The following is a 24,263-nucleotide window of genomic DNA, read 5'->3' as shown; positions in this document are numbered from 1 at the left end:
CAAAATCATTTTAAGTGTAAGAAAAAATATACAATCAAAGTAAATTCAGATACTGTGACTTGTGATGCTGCCTTGCCTTGCATGATGCTGGGGGAAAAGAGACAAGAAATTGCATCCTTTCTGTGCTTTCACTCAGTGGAGGAGTGGGGTGGGGGGAATCATATATTGGGCTACAGGAAGAAAAGCTAATAAATAGGCTGGAAGTAATATTCTACCAGCAGGAACTTGACAGCTCCAGTTAAATGTTTTGATACAGTGGCTCCTTTGCAGAGCAAAACCAAGATTTATTAGATTTCCTTCAAAGTGTTTATCTTAAAAACAAATACAAGTTTTTAATTATACTGCTGAATCAAATGTGAATGCCAAAGGCAAAACCTTGCAGTTTTTCTTTCCTCTCAATAAATCTTAATGTTAGTAATTCTGGAGGGTAAAAATGTAAATAGTTTTTGGACAATATTTGCACCCTTGTTTGTGTTATGAAAAAAAATTTTTCCAAGGAGAGCTAAAGAGAAAAATGTTTGGCATGCCAAATTAGCTTGCATGTTTGTTAAAAAAACAAAAACACATGTTTTGAAGATAAACCAGATCTGAACATGTATGTGTTGATTTTTGCAAAATAAATTAGGTTTAATTTTATAAATAAAATATCCACCTTCAGATTTGCTTTTTTCTCCTATTGCACTAAATATCTAGGTGCTTACATCCATATTTCTCTGCAAACATCATTTCTTAGTGATCCAGGGTGGTAACTGATCTTTAGATGGTAGGGTAAAACTACTGATATATTTATCAAGAGTCTTCTCCATGGTGGACATGTTTTACATGTTGAAGTAGGTTTTAAGGTCTCCCAGTTACAGGTAAGGGACCTAGAACTTGGAAAAAGTACATTTCTTGTTTGAGGTCCTTTAACTACTAGTGGCAAAGCCAGGAAGCAAATCCAGGTCAGGACCACACTGGGCCCTGAAATATTTGCCACATGGAAGGACAATGTGAGCAAATGAAAGTTAATGGGCTGGGGATCCCAAACGTGTTAGAAAGCAGAATGCCATCAATAAAAGGGGTGAGGGGCTGAGGAGACAGCCAAGGTTGGAGGAACAAGCTCAGGTCCCAGCTCTGCTTTTGCGGCTTAGTGGTGCTGTGTTCACCCATTTCTATGCTGTCCAGGCCCATAGGCCTCTTTTAAAAGAATGCTTCACTTTTAAATATTTAACAGAGGATTCTCAGTTAAGCTTGAACTTGAATGCATTCCCAGTTCACAATGATTCAACACCCTTATATACATGGACCCCTGCTAAGTACTCTTGGAATTCAATCACAAAGATACTACACTGACCTTCTAAAAATTCTCCTTCTAAAATAAGAATCAAAATATTATAAATGTGAATAGACATAGTAAAGCTTAATAAAGGATATTGCAAAGCACTGCCCTAGGATGTTACTTCAAAGGTAAGCATTTCCTCTGAGCGATCAAAATAATAAACACAGGGTCCAAAAAATATAATCAAACATAGTTTAGAAAAAACTATCTGCATGCAGAAAGGAAGAAAGCTCTACCTGCTCTGCTCTGTCAATTTTCTAGACTAAGCAGAGATGCTCTTTACCTTGACCATAGTTAGCCTAGATTAGGAACATTTATATGCTTTTCTTTTGCTTCTATTATTTGTATATTTCAATGGTATGTACAGAACTTTTAAAAAAAATAAAGCTAAGAGTTTCATGGTTCAAATGGGCTTGCATTTGTCACTCACTAAACTAGGAATCATAAAATATTCCTTCACTGGCATTGGCCAAGTAAACAATCGCTCTTGTCTACTTGTGCAACAAAAAACACAAAAGGCCAAGAAATCAGGCAGTTTGAACATCAAGATAGGACTGGTCAGTCTTTATTAACAAGTCACACAAGCAAAAAAAAATCACTAGTCAACATTTTCTGCTTATTTCTTCTATCACTAACATATTTGGGTCTTCTCGCTAGTGGAGGCTGTGCCTCTGGAAGGCAGGAAATTTGTCCTTATTCCTGCATCCTCAGTTTCTGGCCCAATGCCTGGTATGGAGCTGAGCAGATACACATCCGACGAAACATGACGTAGTTCCCCATACCCTCTTTCCACTCAGAAACAAGGAAGCTCAGGATGTATAGCTTCAGGCTATTGACCAAAAGAGTAACATTCTTCATTTGCTCATTCATTCAACAAATGTATTAAAAGTCAACCAGTGTTGAGGGTAGATACAGGAATAGAGAGAGAGATAGATATGTGATGAAGAAAGTACAGTAGAAACTAGGGGTTAGGTATTCAGGTGTTCATTATAAAATTCTCTGTGCTGTATGTTTGAAATTTTTTATTTAAAAAATGCTGCGGAAAAAGTCCACCATGTACTAGTCATTAAGCTTGCCACTAAGAAACAAAGATGAACAAGACAGAAAGAGAAACATCCCTGAATTTATGAATCATACAATCTGGTAGGCAAGATGACACAAGAAAAAAATAAGCAAATGAACTATTTATAAATTGTTATAAGGTTTTATGAAAGAAACAGCAGAGGGCTGGAGAGAAAGTAACAGAGGGTGGGGGACAGTGGGGCACAGAAGGGGCATTGCATTAGGGGAATTCAAACTTCTCTCATTGCAGGTCTCTAAGAAGGGGGGCGATGTGGAGGGTGGGGTCCTGTACAATGTAAGATGAGGACACTGGCTGCTGTGAGAGTGGATGGGATGGGGCACGAGTCTGAGCAGGAGGACCTAGAGCAGATGAGAGCCAGACTAAGATGGTGGCATCAGAGACAGAGACACACGGTCTGATGTGACATAGTTTTTGGAGCTAGAAAGTCAACAAATCTTGCTTATGGGTTGGATCAAAGGAGGAATTTCATTAAATACACAACGTATTTTTTTAAAAACATCTAACTCATCTAAAGGAAACATCCTCCTCATTTTGGGAAAGTTATTTCCAGAGCCAATCAGCTGCCCATAAGAAAGGATAGAGTTTTGGTGGGGCTAATGGCAGACTCTGGGAGGGCTCATGCCAAGGAGCACTTCCCAGAACTTCTGCTGCCAGTGTTCTTGTCCCCATGGTAAGCCACAGCCACCCCCCGCCTCTGTAGGAGACCCTCCAACACTAGCAGCCGTGGCGCTGACTGAGTGTGCTCCGGCTGGGTGTCAGGCCTGTGCCTCTGAGGTGGGAGAGCCGAGTTCAGGACATTGGTCCACAAGGGACTTTCCAGCTCCATGTAATATCAAATGGTGAAAGTGCTCCCAGAGATCTCCATCTCAAAGCTAGGACCCAGCTCCACTCAACGACCAGCAAGCTACAGTGCTGGACACCCTATGCCAAACAACTAGCAAGACAGGAACACAACCCCACCCATTAGCAGAGAGGCTGCCGAAAATCATAATAAAGTCATAGACACCCCAAAACACACCACTGGATGTGGTCCTGCCCACCAGAAAGACAAGTACCAGCCTCATCCAGCAGAACATAGGCTCTAGTCCCCTCCACCAGGAAGCCTACACAACCCACTGAACCAACCTTAGCCACTGGGGGCAGACACCAAAAAAAAGGGAACTATGGACATGCAGCCTGAGAAAAGAGGACCCTAAACATAGTAAGTTAAGCAAAATGAGAAGACAGAGAAACACACAGCAGATGAAGGAGCAAGGTAAAACCCCACCAGACCAAACAAATGAAGAGGAAATAGACAGTCTACCTGAAAAAGAATTCAGAGTAATGATCGTAAAGAGGATCCAAACTCTTGGAAACAGAATGGAGAAAATACAGAAAACGTTTAACAAGGACCTAGAAGAACTAAAGAGCAAACAAATAATGATGAACAACACAATGAATGACATTAAAAATTCTCTAGAAGGCATCAATAGCAGAATAACTGAGGCAGAAGAACAGATAAGTGACCTGGAAGATAAAACAGTGGAAATAACTACTGCAGAGCAGAATAAAGAAAAAAGAATAAAAAGAACTGAGGACGGTCTCAGAGACCTCTGGGACAACATTAAACACATCAACATTCGAATTATAGGGGCTCCAGAAGAAGAAGAGAAAAAGAAAGGGACTGAGAAAATATTTGAAGAGATTATAGTTGAAAACTTCCCTAATATGGGAAAGGAAATAGTCAACCAAGTCCAAGAAATGCAGAGAGCCCCATACAGGATAAATCCAAGGAGAAACATGCCAAGAAACATATTAATCAAACTATCAAAAATTAAATACAAAGAAAAAAATACTAAAAGCACCAAGGGAAAAACAACAAATAACATAACGGAATCCCCATAAGGTTAACAGCTGATCTTTCAGCAGAAACTCTGCAAGCCAGAAGGGAGTGGCAGGACATATTTAAAGTGATGAAAGGGAAAAACCTACAATTAAGATTACTCTACCCAGCAAGGATCTCATTCAGATTCAATGGAGAAATTAAAACTTTTACAGACAAGCAAAAGCTAAGGGAATTCAGCACCACCAAACCAGCTTTACAACAAATGCTAAAGGAACTTCTCTAGGCAGGAAACACAAGAGAAGGAAAAGACCTACAAAAACAAATCCAAAAGAGTTAAGAAAATGGTAATAGGAACATACATATCGATAATTACCTTAAATGTAAATGGATTAAATGCTCCAACCAAAAGACATAGACTGGCTGAATGGATACAAAAACGAGAGTCATATATATGCTGTCTATAAGAGACCCACTTCAGACCCACCTCAGACATATACAGACTGAAAATGAGGAAATGGAAAAAGATATTCCATGCAAATGGAAATCAAAAGAAATCTGAAGTAGCAATTCTCATAGACTTTAAAATAAAGACTATTACAAGAGACAAAGAAGGACACGACATAATGGTCAAGGGATCAATCCAAGAAGAAGATATAACAATTGTAAATATTTATGCACCCAACATAGGAGCACCTCAATACATAAGGCAACTGCTAACAGCTATAAAAGAGGAAATCGACAGTAACAAAATAATAGTGGGGGACTTTAACACCTCACTTACACCAATGGACAGATCATCCAAAATGAAAATAAATAAGGAAACACAAGCTTTAAATGATACATTAAACAACATGGACTTAATTGGTATTTATAGGACATTCCATCCAAAAACAACAGAATACACTTTCTTCTCAAGTGCTCATGGAACATTTTCCAGGATACATCATATCTTGGGTCACAAATCAAGCCTTGGTAAATTTAAGAAAATTGAAATCATATCAAGTACCTTTTCCAAACACAACACTATGAGACTAGATATCAATTACAGGAAAAAAATCTATAAAAAAAATACAAACACATGGAGGCTAAACAATACACTACTTAATAACACAAAGATCACTGAAAAAATCAAAGAGGAAATCAAAAAATACCTACAAACAAATGACAATGTAAACATGATGACTCAAAACCTACGGGATGCAGCAACAGCAGTTTTAAGAGGGAATTTTATAGCAATACGATTCTACCTGAAGAAACAAGAAACATCTCAAATAAACAACCTAACCTTACACCTAAAGCAATTAGAGAAAGAAGAACAAAAAAAAACCCCAAAGTTAGCAGAAGGAAAGAAATCATAAAGATCAGATCAGAAATAAATGAAGAAAACGATAGCAAAGATCGATAAAACTAAAACCTGGTTCTTTGTGAAGATAAACAAAATTGATAAACCATTAGCCAGACTCATCAAGAATAAAAGGGAGACGACTCAAATCAACAGAATCAGTAATGAAAAAGGAGAAGTAACAACTGACACTGCAGAAATACAAAGAATCATGAGAGATTACTACAAGCAACTATATGCCAATAAAATGGACAACCTGGAAGAAATGGACAAATTCTTAGAAAAGCACAACCTTCCGTCACTGAACCAGGAAGAAATAGAAAATATAAACAGACCAATCACAAGCACTGAAATTGAGACTGTGATTAAAAATCTTCCAACAGAGGAATGAGAGGAAGATGGCGGAAGAGTAAGACGCGGAGATCACCTTCCTCCCCACAGATACACCAGAAATACATCTACACGTGGAACAACTCCTACAGAACACCTACTGAAGGCTGGCAGAAGACCTCAGACCTCCCAAAAGGCAAGAAACTCCCCACGTACCTGGGTAGGACAAAAGAAAAAAAAAGAAAAAACAGAGACAAAAGAATAGGGACGGCACCTGCACCAGTGGGAGGGAGCTGTGAAGGAGGAAAAGTTTCCACACACTAGGAAGCCCCTTCGCGGGCGGAGACTGCGGGAGGCGGTGGGGGGGAGCTTCGAAGCCGCGGAGGAGAGCACAGCAACGGGTGCGGAGGGCAAAGCGGGGAGATTCCCGCACAGAGAATCGGTGCCGACCGGCACTCACCAGCCCGAGAGGCTTGTCTGCTCACCCGCCGGAGCGGGCGGGGCTGCGAGCTGAGGCTCTGAGGCTCGGGTTTCGGACGGAGCGCAGGGAGAGGACTGGGGTTGGCAGCTTGAACATAGCCTGAAGGTGTTAGTGCACCACGGCTGGCCGGGAGGGAGTCCAGGGAAAAGTCTGCACCTGCCGAAGAGGCAAGAGACTTTTTCTTCCCTCTTTGTTTCCTGGTGCGTGAGGAGAGGGGTTTAAGAACGTTGCTTAAAGGAACTCCAGAGACGGGCGCGAGCCGCGGCTAAAAGCGCGGACCCCAGAGACGGGCGGGAGACGCTAAGGCTGCTGCTGCCGCCACCAAGGGACCTGTGTGCGAGCACAGGTCACTATCCACACCCCTCTTCCGCGGAGCCTGTGCAGCCCGCCACTGCCAGGTTCCCGGGATCCAGGGACAACTTCCCCGGGAGAACGCACGGCGGGCCTCAGGCTGGTGCAAAGTCACGCCGGCCTTTGCCGCCGCAGGCCCGCCCGCACCCCGTGCCCCTCCCTCCCCGCCGGCCTGAGTGCGCCAGAGCCCCCGAATCAGCGGCTCCTTTAACCCCGTCCTGTCTGAGCAAAAAACAGACGCCCTCCAGCGACCTACACGCAGAGGCAGGGCCAAATCCGAAGCTGAGCCGCGGTGAGCTGTGAGAACAAAGAAGAGAAATGGAAATCTCTCCCAGCAGCCTCAGAAGCAGCGGATTAAAGCTCCACAATCAACTTGATATACCCTGCATCTGTGGAATACCTGAATAGACAACCAATCATCCCAAATTAAGGAAGTGGACTTTAGGAGCAAGATCTATGATTTTTTTTCCCTTTTCCTCTTTTTGTGAATGTGTATGTGTATGCTTCTGTGTGAGATCTTGTCTGTATAGTCTTGCTTCCACCATTTCTCCAAGGGTTCTATCCGTCCATGGTTTTTTTTTTAATTTTTTTCTTAATAATTAATTTTAATAACGTTATTATACTTTACCTTCGTTCTTTCTTTCTTTCCTTCCTTCCTTCCCTCCTTTAGACAATGAATCATCCCAAATTGAGGAGGTGGTCTCTGAGAGCAAGATTTATGATTTTTCCCCTTTTACCTCTTTTAGTGAGGGTGTATGTGTATGCTTCTGTGTAAGAGTTTGTCTGTATAGCTTTGCTTCCAACTTTTGTCCTAAGGTTCTATCCGTCCCTTTTTTTTTCTAAATAAGAATTTTTTAATTCAATAACTTTATTATACTTTATTTTATTTTTATTGTATCTTCTTTCTTTCTGTCTTTTTTCCTTCTTTCCCTCCTTCCTTCCATCCTCCCTCCCTCCCTTCTTTCCTTCTTGCCTTCTTTCCTTCTTTGCTTCTTTCTTTCTTTCTTCCTTCCTTCCTTCCTTCCTTCCCTCCTTTCCTTCTTTCTTTCCTCATACTTCTACTAATTCTCTCTACTTTTTCTCCCTTTTATTCTGAGCCTTATGGATGAAACGCTCTTGGTGCTCCAGCCAGGAGTCAGGGCTCTGCCTCTGAGGTAGGAGAGCCAACTTCAGGACACTGGTCCACAAGAGACCTCCCAGCTCCACATAATATCAAAGAGCAAAAATCTCCCAGAGACCTCCATCTTAACACCAGCACCCAGCTTCACTCAACGACCAGCAAGCCACAGTGCTGGACAACCTATGCCAAACAACTAGCAAAACAGGAACACAACCCCACCCATTAGCACAGAGGCTGCCGAAAATCATAATAAGGCCACAGACACCCCAAAACACACCACCAGACGTGAACCTGCCCACTAGAGAGACAAGATCCAGCCTCATCCACCACAACACAGACACTAGTCCCCTCCACCAGGAAGCCTACACAACCCACTGAACCAACTTTAGCCACTGGAGACAGACATCAAAAACAGCGGGAACTACAAACCTGCAGTCTGCAAAAAGGAGACCCCAAACACAGTAAGATAAGCAAAATGAGAAGACAGAAAAACACACAGCAGATGAAGGAGCAAGGTAAAAACCCACCAGACCTAATAAATGAAGAGGAAATAGGCAGTCTACCTGAAAAAGAATTCAGAATAATGATAGTAAGGATGATCCGAAATCTTGGAAATAGAATGGACAAAATGCAAGAAACAGTTAACAAGGACCTAGAAGAAACATAGATGAAACAAGCAACGATGAACAACACAATAAATGAAATTAAAAGTACTCTATATGGGATCAATACCAGAATAACTGAGGCAGAAGAACGGATAAGTGACCTGGAAGATAAAATAGTGGAAATAACTACTGCAGAGCAGAATAAAGAAAAAAGAATGAAAAGAACTGAGGACAGTCTCAGAGACCTCTGGGACAACATTAAACGCACCAACATTCGAATTATAGGGGTTCCAGAAGAAGAAGAGAAAAAGAAAGGCACTGAGAAAATATTTGAAGAGATTATAGTTGAAAACTTCCCTAATATGGGAAAGGAAATAGTTAATCAAGTCCAGGAAGCACAGAGAGTCCCACACAGGATAAATACAAGGAGAAATACGCCAAGACACATATTAATCAAACTGTCAAAAATTAAATACAAAGAAAGCATATTAAAAGCAGCAAGGGAAAAACAACAAATAACACATAAGGAAATCCCCATAAGGTTAACAGCTGATCTCTCAGCAGAAAGCCTACAAGCCAGAAGGGAGTGGCAGGACATACTGAGAGTGATGAAGGAGAAAAACCTGCAGCCAAGACTACTCTACCCAGCAAGGATCTCATTCAGATTTGATGGAGAAATTAAAACCTTTACAGACAAGCAAAAGCTGAGAGAGTTCAGCACCACCAAACCAGCTTTACAACAAATGCTAAAGGAACTTCTCTAGACAAGAAACACAAGAGAAGGAAAAGACCTACAATAATGAACCCAAAACAATTTAGAAAATGGGAATAGGAACATACATATCGATAATTACCTTGAATGTAAATGGACTAAATGCTCCCACCAAAAGACACAGATTGGCTGAATGGATACAAAAACAAGACCCTTATATATGCTGTCTACAAGAGACCCACTTCAGACCTAGAGACACATACAGACTGAAAGTAAGGGGATGGAAAAAGATATTCCATGCAACTGGAAACCAAAAGAAAGCTGGAGTAGCAATTCTCATATCAGACAAAATAGACTTTAAAATAAGGACTATTAAAAGAGTCAAAGAAGGACACGACATAATGATCAAGGGATCGATCCAAGAAGAAGATGTAACAATTGTAAATATTTATGCACCCAACATAGCAGCACCTCAATACATAAGGCAAATACTACCAGCCATAAAAGGGGAAATCAACAGTAACACATTCATAGTAGGGGACTTAAACACCCCACTTTCACCCATGGACAGATCATCCAAAATGAAAATAAATAAGGAAACACAAGCTTTAAATGATACATTAAACAAGATGGACATAACTGATATTTATAGGACACTCCATCCAAAAACAACAGAATACACATTTTTCTCAAGTGCTCATGGAACATTCTCCAGGATAGATCATATCTTAGGGTCACAAATCAAGCCTTGGTAAATTTAAGAAAATTGAAATTGTATCAAGTATCTTTTCTGACCACAACGCCATGAGACTAGATATCAATTACAGGAAAAGATCTGTAAAAAATACAAACACATGGAGGCTAAACAATACACTACTTAATAATGAAGTGATCACTGAAGAAATCAAAGGGGAAATTTAAAAAATACCTAGAAACAAATGACAATGGAGACACAACGACCCAAAACCTATGGGATGCAGCAAAAGCAGTTTAAGGGGGAAGTTTATAGCAATACAAGCCCACCTTAAGAAGCAGGAAACATCTCGAATAAACAACCTAACCTTGCACCTCAAGCAATTAGAGAAAGAAGAACAAAAAAACCCCAAAGCTAGCAGAAGGAAAGAAATCATAAAAATCAGATCAGAAATAAATGAAAAAGAAATGAAGGAAACAACAGCAAAGATCAATAAAACTAAAAGCTGGTTCTTTGAGAAGATAAACAAAATAGATAAGCCAATAGCCAGACTCATCAAGAAAAAAATGGAGAAGACTCAAATCAATAGAATTAGAAATGAAAAAGGAGAGGTAACAACTGACGCTGCAGAAATAAAAAAGATAATGAGAGATTACTACAAGCAACTCTATGCCAATAAAATGGACAATCTGGATGAAATGGACAAATTCTTAGAAATGCACAACTGCCAAGACTGAACCAGGAAGAAATAGAAAATATGAACAGACCAATCACAAGCACTGAAATTGAAACTGTGATTAAACATCTTCCAACAAACAAAAGCCCAGGACCAGATGGCTTCACAGGCGAATTCTATCAAACATTTAGTGAAGAGCTAACACCTGTCCTTCTCAAACTCTTCCAAAATATAGCAGAGGGAGGAACACTCCCAAATTCCTTTACGAGGCCACCATCACCTTGATACCAAAACCAGACAAGGATGTCACAAAGAAAGAAAACTACAGGCCAATATCACTGATGAACATAGATGCAAAAATCCTCAACAAAATACTAGCAAACAGAATCCAACAGCACATTAAAAGGATAATACACCATGATCAAGTGGGGTTTATTCCAGGAATGCAAGGATTCTTTAATATACGCAAATCTATCAATGTGATAAACCATATTAACAAATTGAAGAATAAAAACCATATGATCATCTCAATAGATGCAGAGAAAGCTTTTAACAAAATTCAACACCCATTTATGATAAAAACCCTGCAGAAAGGAGGCATAGAGGGAACTTTCCTCAACATATTAAAGGCCATATATGACAAGCCCACAGCAAACGTCAGCCTCAATGGTGAAAAACTGAAAGCATTTCCACTAAGATCAGGAACAAGACAAGGTTGCCCACTCTCACCACTCTTATTCAACATAGTTTTGGAAGTTTTAGCCACAGCAATCAGAGAAGAAAAGGAAATAAAAGGAATCCAAATCAGAAAAGAAGAAGTAAAGCTGTCAGTCTTTGCAGTTGACATGATACTATACAGAGAGAATCCTAAAGATGCTACCAGAAAACTACTAGAGCTAATCAATGAATTTGGTAAAGTGGCAGGATACAAAATTAATGCACAGAAATCTCTGGCATTCCTATATACTAATGATGAAAAATCTGAAAGTGAAATCAAGAAAACACTCCCATTTACCATTGCAACATAAAGAATAAAGTATCTAGGAATAAACCTACCTAAGGAGACAAAAGACCTGTATGCAGAAAATTATAAGACACTGATGAAAGAAATTAAAGATGATACAAATAGATGGAGAGATATACCATGTTCTTGGATTGGAAGAATCAACATTGTGAAAATGACTCTACTACCCAAAGCAATCTATAGATTCAATGCAATCCCTATCAAACTACCACTGGCATTTTTCACAGAGCTAGAACAAAAAATTTTGCAATTTGTATGGAAACACAAAAGACCCCGAATAGCCAAAACAATCTTGAGAACGAAAAACGGAGCTGGAGGAATCAGGCTCCCAGACTTCAGACTATACTACAAAGCTACAGTAATCAAGACAGTATGGTACTGGCACAAAAACAGAAAGATAGATCAATGGAACAGGATAGAAATCCCAGAGATAAACCCACGCACATATGGACACCTTATCTTTGATAAAGGTGGCAGGAATGTACAGTGGAGAAAGGACAGCCTCTTCAATAAGTGGTGCTGGGAAAACTGGACAGGTACATGTAAAAGTATGAGATTAGATCACTCCCTAACACCATACACAAAAATAAGCTCAAAATGGATTAAAGACCTAAATGTAAGGCCAGAAACTATCAAACTCTTAGAGGAAAACATAGGCAGAACACTCTATGACATAAATCACAGCAAGATCCTTTCTGACCCACCTCCTACAGAAATGGAAATAAAAACAAAAATAAACAAATGGGACCTAATGAAACTTCAAAGCTTTTGCACAGCAAAGGAAACCATAAACAAGACCAAAAGACAACCCTTAGAATGGGAGGAAATATTTGCAAATGAAGCAACCGACAAAGGATTAATCTCCAAAATTTACAAGCAGCTCATGCAGCTCAATAACAAAAAAACAAACAACCCAATCCAAAAATGGGCAGAAGACCTAAATAGACATTTCTCCAAAGAAGATATATAGACTGCCAACAAACACATGAAAGAATGCTCAACATCATTAATCATTAGAGAAATGTAAATCAAAACTACAATGAGATGTCATCTCACACCAGTCAGAATGGCCATCATCAAAAAATCTAGAAACAATAAATGCTGGAGAGGGTGTGGAGAAAAGGGAACACTCTTGCACTGCTGGTGGGAATGTGAATTGGTTCAGCCACTATGGAGAACAGTATGGAGGTTCCTTAAAAAACTACAAATAGAACTACCATATGACCCAGCAATCCCACTACTGGGCATATACCCTGAGAAAACCAAAATTCAAAAAGAATCATGTACCAAAATATTCATTGCAGCTCTATTTACAATAGCCCGGAGATGGAAACGACCTAAGTGCCCATCATCGGATGAATGGATAAAGAAGATGTGGCACATATATACAATGGAATATTACTCAGCCATAAAAAGAAACGAAATTGAGCTATTTGTAATGAGGTGGATAGACCTAGAGTCTGTCATACAGAGTGAAGTAAGTCAGAAAGAAAAAGACAAATACCGTATGCTAACATATATATATGGAATTTAAGAAAAAAAAAGTCATGAAGAACCTAGGGGTAAGGGAGGAATATAAAGACGCAGACCTACTAGAGAACTGACTTGAGGTTATGGGGAGGGGGAAGGGTGAGCTGTGACAGGGCGAGAGAGAGTCATCGACATATACACACTAACAAACGTAGTAAGGTAGATAGCTAGTGGGAAGCAGCCGCATGGCACAGGGATATTGGCTCCGTGCTTTGTGACAGCCTGGAGGGGTGGGATAGGGAGGGTGGGAGGGAGGGAGACGCAAGAGGGAAGAGATATGGGAACATATGTATAACTGATTCACTTTGTTATAAAGCAGAAACTAACACACCATTGTAAAGCAATTATACCCCAATAAAGATGTTAAAAAAAAAAAAAAGAAACTGACCAGACTGAAGGGTTGGGTCCTACTGTGTTCAACCCAATGCACTGCTGGCATTCTAATCCGTTACGTCTGAAGATTTGGCCACAGAGGTCAAAGTTCAGGCAAGTCTTTTTTTAATGGAGATCTAACCAGGAAATAGTAGGAGGAGCCTAGGAAGCAGAGCACCCTAATTCAGGTGGGCAGAAGGGCTGTGCCTCCAGGTAATCAGTCCCTGTAACAAGATGAAGCTAGTAGCTCTTGAGTACCAGAACAATATTTAACTCTGTGGGAGAGAGTGATGTCAACAGCAGGGTAGAATGTCAGGGATCCAAACAAATAGGTCAGTTAGGGGCTTGGTTGTGGTATCAACCAGTAACCTTGGTTCAGGGTGAGAATCCAAAGGCAAAAGCCCAGTCGTAAAGACTAAAATCATCATGGCAGGAAGCTGGAGTTGAAAGGGGCACTCGAGTGTCTAGTATCTAGATTCTAAACCACAAAATCGGCATGACTGATGCCAAATCTAAAGTAGTGATATGTCATATGATATCACTTATATGTGGAATCTAAATGGTAAAAATGAACCTATTTACAAAACAAATAGTCATAGATGTAGAAAACAAAACTATGGTTACCAAGCGGGAAGGTGGGGAGAGGGATAAACTGGGAGATTGGGATTGACATATACACAGTACTATACATAAAATAGATAACTAATAAGGACCTACTATATAGCACAGGGAACTCTACTCAATACTCTGTAATGACTTATGTGGGAAAAGAATATAAAAAAGAGTGGATATACGTATATGTATAACTGATTCACTTTGCTGTACAGCAGAAACTAACACGACACTGTAAATCAACTATACTCCAATAAAAATTAATTAAAAAAAAAAAATCTTCCAACAAACAAAGGCCCAGGACCAGATGGCTTCACAGGCGAATTCCATCAAACATTTAGAGAAGAGCTAACACCTATCCTTCTCAAACTCTTCCAAAATATAGCAGAGGGAGAAACACTCCCAAACTCATTCTACAAGGCCACCATCACCCTGATACCAAAACCAGACAAAGATGTCATAAAGGAAGAAAGCTACAGGCCAATATTACTGATGAATATAGATGCAAAAATCCTCAACAAAATACTAGCAAACAGAATCTAACAGCACATTTAAAGGATCATACGCCATGATCAAGTGGGGTTTATCCCAGGAATGCAAGGATTCTTCAATATACACAAATGAATCAATGTGATAAACCGTATTAACAAATTGAAGGAGAAAAAATATATGACATATCATCTCAATAGATGCAGAAAAAGCTTTCGACAAAATTCAACACAAATTTATGGTAAAAACCCTCCAGAAAGTAGGCATAGAGGGAACTTACCTCAACATAATAAATGCCATATATGACAAACCCACAGCCAACCTCGTTCTCAATGGTGAAAAACTGAAACCATTTCCACTAAGATCAGGTACAAGACAAGGATGCCCATTCTCACCACTATTATGCAACTTAGTTTTGGAAGTTTTAGCCACAGCAATCAGAGAATAAAAAGACATAAAAGGAATTCAAATCGGAAAACACGAAGTAAAGCTGTCACTGTTTGCAGATTACATGATAGAGAGAATCCTAAAGATGCTACCAGAAAACTACTAGGGCTAATCAATGAGTTTGGTAAAGTAGCAGGATACAAAATTAATGCACAGAAATCTCTTGCATTCCTATACACTAATAATGAAACATCTGAAAGACAAATTAAGGAAACACTCCCATTTAGCATTGCAACAAAAAGAATAAAATACCTAGGAATAAACCTACCGAAGGAGACAAAAGACGTGTATGTAGAAAACTGTAAGACACTGATGAAAGAAATTAAAGATGATACAAAGAGATGCAGAGATATACCATGTTCTTGGATTGGAAGAATCAACATTGTGAAAATGATCATACTACCCAAAGCAATCTATAGATTCAATGCAATCCCTAACAAACTACCAATGGCATTTTTCACAGAACTAGAACAAAAAAGTTCACAATTTGTATGGAACCACAAAGACCCCAAATAGCCAAAGAAATCTTGAGAATGAAAAATGGAGCTGGAGGAATCAGGCTCCCAGACTTCAGACTATACTACAAAGCTACAGTAATCAAGACAGTATGGTACTGGCACAAAAACAGAAAGATAGATCAATGGAAGAGGATAGAAAGCCCAGAGATAAACCCACGCACATATGGTCACCTTATCTTTGATAAAGCAGGCAAGAATATACAATGGAGAAAAGACACCTTCTTCAATAAGTGGTGCTGGGAAAACTGGACAGCTACATGTAAAATAATGAAATTAGAACACTTCCTAACACCATACACAAAAATAAACTCAAAATGGATTAAAGACCTAAATGTAAGGCCAGACACTATAAAACTCTTAGACGAAAACATAGGCAGAACACTCTATGACATAAATCACAGCAAGATCCTTTTTGACACCCCTCCTAGAGAAATGGAAATAAAAACAAAAATAAACAAATGGGACCTAATGAAACTTCAAAGCTTTTGCACAGCAAAGGAAACCATAAACAAGACAAAAAGACAACCATCAGAATGGGAGAAAATATTTGCAAATGAAGCAACTGACAAAGGATTAATCTCCGAAATTTACAAGCAGCTCTTGCAGCTCAATATCAAAAAAACAAATAACTCAATCCAAAAATGGGCAGAAGACCTAAATAGACATTTCTCCAAAGAAGATATACAGATTGCCAACATACACATGAAAGGAGGTTCAACATCACTAATCATTAGAGAAATGCAGATCAAAACTACAATGAGGAAAAAAAAAAAACCTACAATGAGGGGCTTCCCTGGTGGCGCAGTGGTTGAGAGTCTGCCTGCCGATGCAGGGGACACAGGTTCGTGCCCCGGTCCGGGGGAATCCCACATGCCGTGAAGCGGCTGGGCCCGTGAGCCATGGCCGCTGAGCCTGCGCGTCCGGAGCCTGTGCTCCCGAACGGGAGAGGTCACAACAGTGAGAGGCCCGCGTCCCGCAAAAAAATAAAAAAAAAAAAACTACAATGAGGTATCATCTCACACCAGTCAGAATGGCCATAATTAAAAAATCTACAAACAACAAATGCTGGAGTGGGTATGGAGAGAAGGGAACCCTCTTGCACTGTTGGTGGGAATGTAAATTGATACAGCCACTATGGAGAACAGTATGGAGGTTCCTTAAAAAACTAAAAATATAACTACCATACGACCCAGCAATCCCACTACTGGGCATATACCGTGAGAAAACCATAATTCAAAAGGAGTCATGTACCACAATGTTCATTGCAGCTCTGTTTACAATTTCCAGGACATGGAAGCAACCTAAGTATCCATCGACAGATGAATGGATAAAGAAGATGTGGCACATATATACAATGCAATAATACTCAGTCATAAAAAGGAATGAAATTGAGTTATTTGTAGTGAGATGTAGAGTCTGTCATACAGAGTGAAGTAAGTCAAAGAGAAAAACAAATACCGTATGCTAACACATATATATGGAATCAAAAAAAAAAAAGGTTCTGAAGAACCTATGGGCAGTACAGGAATATAGACACAGATGTAGAGAATGGACTTGAGGACATGGGGAGGGGGAAGGGTAAGCTGGGACGAAGTGAGAGAGTGGCATGGACTTATATATACTACCAAATGTAAAATAGATAGCTAGTGGGAAGCAGCCTCATAGCACAGGGAGATCAGCCCAGTGCTTTGTGACCAGCTAGAAGGGTGGGATAAGGAGGGTAGGAGGGAGACACAAGAGGGAGGAGATATGGGGATATATGTATATGTATAGCTGATTCACTTCGTTATAAAGCAGAAAGTAACACACCATTGTAAAGCAATTATACTCCAATTAAGATGTTAAAAAAAATCACATCAAAAAGAATAAAATACCTGGGAATAAACTTAAAAAAAAAAAAAGGATAGAACCTTTTCGATATGTTGAAGGAAACAAACCTTATATATTTTTACCCACTTTTTCCAGGTTTTGAAGCTTCACTGTATCTCATCAAGAGTCCTTATACTTCTGATTGGAAGTAAGGACTCCAATTTTCTACCATGAAACAGACCGTTATTCTCTAGGTATTGATACATTGCATCGTCAAAGTTGACTAACCAAAATATCAGTAGCCTGGTTGTTCCTAGGGATTAAATTATCCCAACAGTAATTCTGGATCTTGTAAAGGCCTTGAGAGAAAACTTCAGTGTTTGGGTTCTCTTTGATTCATTCCTGAATTATGATGTTGAGAATCATGAACATAATAGTATTGAGAAGATTTAATGGTGGGGTTAGCAGGGCAGAGTGGACCAATTTTTAATTTCAATTATTTTCTTGGAGATTATAAGGAAAGAGGAGGCAGAAGGAGTTCCAAAATAAAATTACAGTTGCCTTTACTGTAATGACAAAGCCTATTTCTGTAGCAATGATGACATCTTCCATTGACAATATTCACACTTCTAATCATTTCCATATGAAATTCAGAATTCAAATTACTCCTTTTTATTATTGTATTTTTATTTCTAACAGAGGTAGCACTCAACCCACATGTCTGAGTGTGGGACAGAGGGAGACTGCTAAATATAGGCGAGAGCTCCCTATGCCCTACCTTCCCAGCCTCTGCCTGCACAGCCACCCCCACACACACGGCAGGTTAATTCCCTGGATGGCATGGTCTTGATCACTAGGGAAGCACTGACTGAGGAGAGCTTCATGTCTCTCAACATGGATTCCCACTCAGTGATGACATTGGACTGGAGAAAGTGATGAGGGGGGAAGAGGAGAGAGAAAGAATGGGGGAGAGCAGCAAAGAGGGAAAAAGGAAAAGGAAGCAGCGTCATCCTTTTGTTTTCTAAGTTTATACGGGAAGGTCTCACTTCCAAGTAAATTGCAATGCTTCTCCTCTGCCCTTATCCCTCACAGAACTTCCCTGATCTCATATTTTTTCCTAACATGAGCCATATCTAAGTGCTTTACATCTTGTTCATATTAATATTTCAGTTTCTTTTGTTAAAATAATTCACTTCTGCCCAAGGTTAAAGCAAACCTGAATAACCAGGCGGCCGATTTCTCCATCCTCCAGTGGGTCTTATGTCTTCCCTCATCTTACAGCCTGGCTTATAAGGTTCCCTCTGTCTCACCTCATCTCGACCCCACTCCCTCACTATTTCTAGAAGTTCGGTCACTTCATTAGAAAATTAGTGAGTGGAGTGAAGTCTCTCCAGTGATTTTTCCAATTAAAAAGTCTATAGTCTATGAAATTCTAGTGACTTTCAGCATTTCAGCTTCCTGAAGTTTTGGTTATCGACAGGAGCCTGACCTTTCTCTGAAATTCTATGGCCTTTATTACCCCAGCACTAACCATCATTGTTGTGAAAGGTAATATAATATAGTCTATAAATAAAAACAAAAGAGCAAACAAATATACAAAATCCCAAAGAGCAATCAATCAGTCTTTTACCCGAGATTGAGGTGAGAAAATCTATTCATTCAGTGGTTGGTGGGCTTATGGGAGAGGCCTCCCTGTGGGGTTCGGCTTGCATTTCAGTAGCTGCCCCTACTCCATACCCCCTCCGCCCAATCCTCCATTAGCCCCTCAGTCCTTTCAACCTCCTCATGGCCCTCACCCTGTCAACTCTTACATGCAGCCCCAGGAAGGGTTTACTGTCATTCTCTGCAACCTCAATTTTCACCACTGGATGGGAGGAACATGAGAGATCAGGGCTGAGGAAGTACAGCTCTAAGTAGAATCAAAAAAGAGGGAAGGTTGCTTCTATGCCCTGGCTATTGTAAATAGTGCTGCAATGCACACTGTGGTACATGACTCTTTTTGAATTATGGTTTTCTCAGGGTATATGCCCAGTAGTGGGATTGCTGGGTCATATGGTAGTTCTATTTTTAGTTTTTTAAGGAACCTCCAAATACCATATGCTACCACATATATGTGGAATCAAAAAAAAAAAAAGGTTCTGATGAACCTAGGGGCAGGACAGGAATAAAGACACAGCCATAGAGAATAGACTTGAGGACACGGGGAGGGGGAAGGGTAAGCTGGGACGAAGTGAGAGAGTGGCATGGACATATATACACTAACAAATGTAAAATAGCTAGCTAGTGGGGAGAAGCTACATAGCACAGGGAGATCAGCTCAGTGCTTTGTGACCACCTAGAGGGGTGAGATAGGGAGGGTGGGAGGGAGACTCAAGAGGGAGGAGATATAGGGATATATGTATGCATATGGCTGATTCACTTTGTTATACAGCAGAAACTAACACAACACTGTAAAGCAATTATACTCCAATCAAGATGTTAAAAAAAAAGGGAAGGGGTTCATGTCCTGGTGTAGCCAACAGGCAAAGTGTCCAAAAAAATCAGCTGTCGAATATGCCCTTCTCGTAGTTTTGACTCTTGCACCTTATTATGCAAAGGCAATACCATCCTCCCAGTCCTGAGTTACGTTTTCGTGAACCAGAGAAAGTACCTGGCTCCAAAGAAGGAGAGGGAAGAAGAAAAGTCCATTGCCCATATATGCATATTCTGTGCCTCTCCTGTGTCAATTTCCAAAAAGTTATGCAGATGTTGCTTCTGGAGAGCACATACTGTTTTTTTGCCCCAGGTATTCTTGTAAAAGTTCATTAAGTGAACGGATTGATGAATACATTAAGTCCTTTTTGCAATTCGAGGTTAGAAGGCATAGGGTCATATTCCAGACATGATTTGTCCTTAGAAATTGTATCGAATGATTCGCCTATGAGGAGAGTTTTAAAACTCTGAACAAGTAGGTGAAGGTTTTGAGAAATTGCTGACCCTCCCCTGTATTCGCCTATCTGTTTCGCCTTCTCTCTGCTCCTGCATTTATTCTCACAGCAATCCCTACACCAGCGTTGTTAAAAAGGAGGAGGATCCAAAAAAGGCTGATGTATTTGCTCCTCAAGGACCACACCATTGGTTTACCTCTGTGCCTATACATTAGAATCATCTGGGAGCTTTAGAAACCTCAATGCCTGGCCCCACCCAGAAAATTAACTCACAATCCCTGGAGGGGGCCCCAGCATGGGAGGTTTAAAAGCTCCCCAGGTGATTCTAATATTCAGCCAAGATTGAGAACCATTTTACTAGGGTTTCAGCAATGCTAATTAAATCACTCAGATCCAGCTTAGAGCTAGACCCTCCACTTTCACCCACTTGCCAGGTTCCCTGAACATGTCTGTGATATGGTCAAGACTCCACTGTTTGTCTAGACTCAGTCTTAATCTTAAAACACACCACTTCCCTACAGTTCTTCAGTAAAAGGACTTAACACTCTCATAAGAGCTGGAAGTGCTAAATCATTAAGAATATCACATTCCCTGTTGGATATTGTTCCATGTAATGATGTCTTCAATCATTTCATCATGCATCATTTAAAAGCAGTAAAATATCACAATTTATGCTTATAGGCACGAAGCTCTAAGTACACTCAGTCTGCTGTTGATTAGCCTGGAGTTCTTCATTTGCAACCTGACTACAAGATCATGCCACAATAATTTGGTTAAGCCAGATAGATAGTGCCATCAGCACTGCTGCAGAGCAAGCAAGGCTTATGAATTTCACTACAGTGTTGTAGGGCATCTCGTGGATGAATGATTGTACCTTGCTTCCTTTTGTTTTTAATTATTGGCAGCCATATGTCTTTAATGTAATAAATATACGATGTGATATTGTTAAAATCAAAACCAAAGAGATCAGCCTGGAAAAGTCCCTGAGCAGACAAAATCAGTTTAATCATACAAGCAAAGCTTAATTTAGCTCATTTTGCAAGATTAACTTGACCTGGGTCACTTCTTGCTTATGCCTCTGAAAATCATAAGCAAAACTTAAACTGTCTCTCCAAACTGATATGCGGTGGCCACTAACCAATTCCCTATCATTTAAGAAAATTGTAATATTATAACCAATCATGGTGAAGAATAAACAGCCACTGCCTTCCCAGTATATAATTTGTTTTTTAACAGTACACCATGAGCCTCATTCCATGTTTTGGTTTGAGTGCTTCTGGTTCATAAACTGTCTTTGTGGTATGTGCACAATAAACTTTTACTGATTACTACTTCAATGATTCATTGGTTTTACTTCTGTTATTTATGAACTTTGGACAATACATATACACACATACATACACACACACATGTATATTTTATATATATGTATATTTAACCATCTAAAGCTACATCAATGTAATTGGTGGCAGGGGCCATTCTAATCAGAAACTAAGCTAACCAAGTGATATGTTAGGAAAATAAATACCACCATACATGATGGCAAGACAAATACCAACCAAAGAGGGGAAAAACCCAAGTTCCAGTTCTTGCTCTGGCTGGCTGTGTGGCCTTGGGCAAGTCACTTCACTTCTCTAGGCTCCAGGTCCCTCTGCTGTGAAATGAGGGACTCACCTGGGAATGGCATATGTGTTCTTGTCTTTTCAGTCGCACTGGCAGGACCTTTCTGGAGGGCCATGATGAGAAGCATTCTGAGGCTTCATCTGCTCACTGGAAAAAATACCATTATCAACATACCAGTGTCTGTCATGAGCTCAGGAGAAGGGAAGTGGAGTTTAAGTTCCATTGGGCCAAAAACCAGAGAATTACTTTCCCAAACCAAAGCAGTGAATGGAGACCAGTAGAAATAAAATGAAAACAACTATTACATCACCTTAGCTGCTAACCTTTACAGCCTTAAAAAAGTGTGTCCCCGCATACTGGTAAAAAGCTGTCTTTACCTAGCACACTTACCCTTCAGCTCCCTTTCAAATTCTACCTCTTCTACTGGACGAACCACATGCCATAATAATAATTGGTAATACTTAGGTAGCATTTACTACGCTTCAGGCACTGTTGTAAGCATCTTGCACAAGTAATTCATTTAATCTTCACAGCAACCCTGTTAGGTAGATACTATTATTATTCCTATTCTACAGATGGGGAAAGCCGAGGCACAGATTAAGTGACTTGCTCAATATTACACAGTCAGTGAGACAGCTTAAATTTGAACCGAGGCAGTCTGCTCTAGAGAAATGTGTTTACCATTGGATGAAATATCCAATGGTAAACACATTTCTGAATATCCAAATCAACCAACCCCTACACCATACTTTGTTTTTTGCATTCTATCATTTTCTGATTGTGTGATTACAGAAGATTGATTAGTGTGGTAAGTACTTTGAGATTCAGACATAACTTTATAGAGGGTGACCATACATCCTGGTTTGCTGACTCAGTGTCTTTGGATGAGGGTGGGGAAATTCAGAATAGGCTTCCTACATGAAGTGATGCCTGAGTTACTGAGTTATTAAAGAATAAATACCAATTAACCACGTTAAAATCGGCAGTTAGGGTCCGTTTGTTCTCTAATACAAACATTCTCCCTTGCCAATTGGTTATATTGCTTGGACCCCAGGATACATCCTTTTATAAACGGAGTTGACTATCCCTCCCCCAAACTCAAAGAAAACATTAAATTACCTGCAAGAATAAAGTTCAGTCCTGGGGGTCGTGATGGCGGCTCCAGAGCTGGAAGTGCAGTCCCTGGCAGAGGACAGGGAGAAGAAGAAACCTCTGGCCACTGCTGAGGCAAGCAGCAGAAATGCCAACATACCCTGTCAGAACTGGAGGGTGTGCTCAGACACCTGGAGGGTCTCTTTGCCTGGTCACTAGAACCCCAAGTGCTGATGCTCCTTGGGGGCAATGCCCTAAGTCCCAAGTTGTTCTGTTACTGACCCGGGTCCTTGGACTCTTTAATCAATTGAAACTGATGAGGAATTCAGGCAACATTTTACTGGGACTCGCGCTGCTGCACAAGGGAGAGAAAACAAGTAACAGGTGCCCTCGCTCGCTCTCCGAGGAGGGCAGGCTGGTCCCTTAAATGGGATGAGGGTGGGGGCATATCAATGGGTTGGGCCTGAGGGGTGGCTTAGGGGGTCTGCCCACCCCCTTGGTGGTGCTATGTGCAGGGACCATGCATAATACCCTGCTTTTGCTCTCAGCACCTCAGAAATGGTAGTTGGTGCATGCGTGCAGTGATTTTCAGTCCCTTATAGGTGCTTTGCATTCTGTTGCTCGAGGAGACGTTTGTCCGGGTGCAAGGGCAAGCACTCCAGTAAAGGGTCCCAGGTCCCAGCCTATCTCAGTTCTACGACCTTGACTTGTCCTGCTTGGCCACCAACAGCATGGACCCGAGCCTGAGCACAGCAGCTAGTTTGCGCCGTCTCTTCTGAGCCATTTTCACGGCTGGCACCTTCAGTGAGCTGCAGCCTCCTCCACTCATGGGCACCATACTAATGGCACAGGGCCACTGCGACTGTGGAGAAGATTGGTCTCGACCCAAGCTCAATTACAGAGTGCCCAGCCTGGGCCACAAACTCACTGTGACCATGTTCTGTGGTTAATTCTCGATCCCAACCATGGCTTGGGAGGATTTCATTTGGTTCCAGGCAGTAGTGACACTGAAAGTCTTCCATGAGTAAAGAGGAATGCTTCTTAATCGTGAACACAATGGCTAAATTATCTTTCCCCTGGTGGCACCAAGTGATCCATCTCTCGCTTAGAGGTAGGTACTTCCTGGTGAGAAGAAAGTTCTGTCCTTCTGGCTGCCTGCCTCCCTTCCTCAGACTTCCTGGTGGGCTGATGCTATGGCTGGGACTGTGACACCATCATTGAACAAAATCTTTTTGAATCAAAGGCTGATTTTCCCAGACAGTGCTGAGTCAGGCGTTTCTGT

The 24,263-nt window shown here is 40.6% G+C and overlaps 1 pseudogene; it reads left to right on the top strand.

Moving 5' to 3' along the window:
* The first annotated feature begins 23,041 nt into the window (after positions 1–23,041).
* LOC132520210 (MAD2L1-binding protein-like) lies at positions 23,042–24,009 on the top strand (annotated as a pseudogene).
* Positions 24,010–24,263: the final 254 nt, after the last annotated feature.

This window comes from Lagenorhynchus albirostris, chromosome 5, assembly GCF_949774975.1.
Source record: "Lagenorhynchus albirostris chromosome 5, mLagAlb1.1, whole genome shotgun sequence".
Lineage (NCBI taxonomy): Eukaryota > Metazoa > Chordata > Mammalia > Artiodactyla > Delphinidae > Lagenorhynchus > Lagenorhynchus albirostris.
Note: the sequence above shows the minus strand (reverse complement) of the source record. Positions and strands in the feature narration are given on the sequence as shown.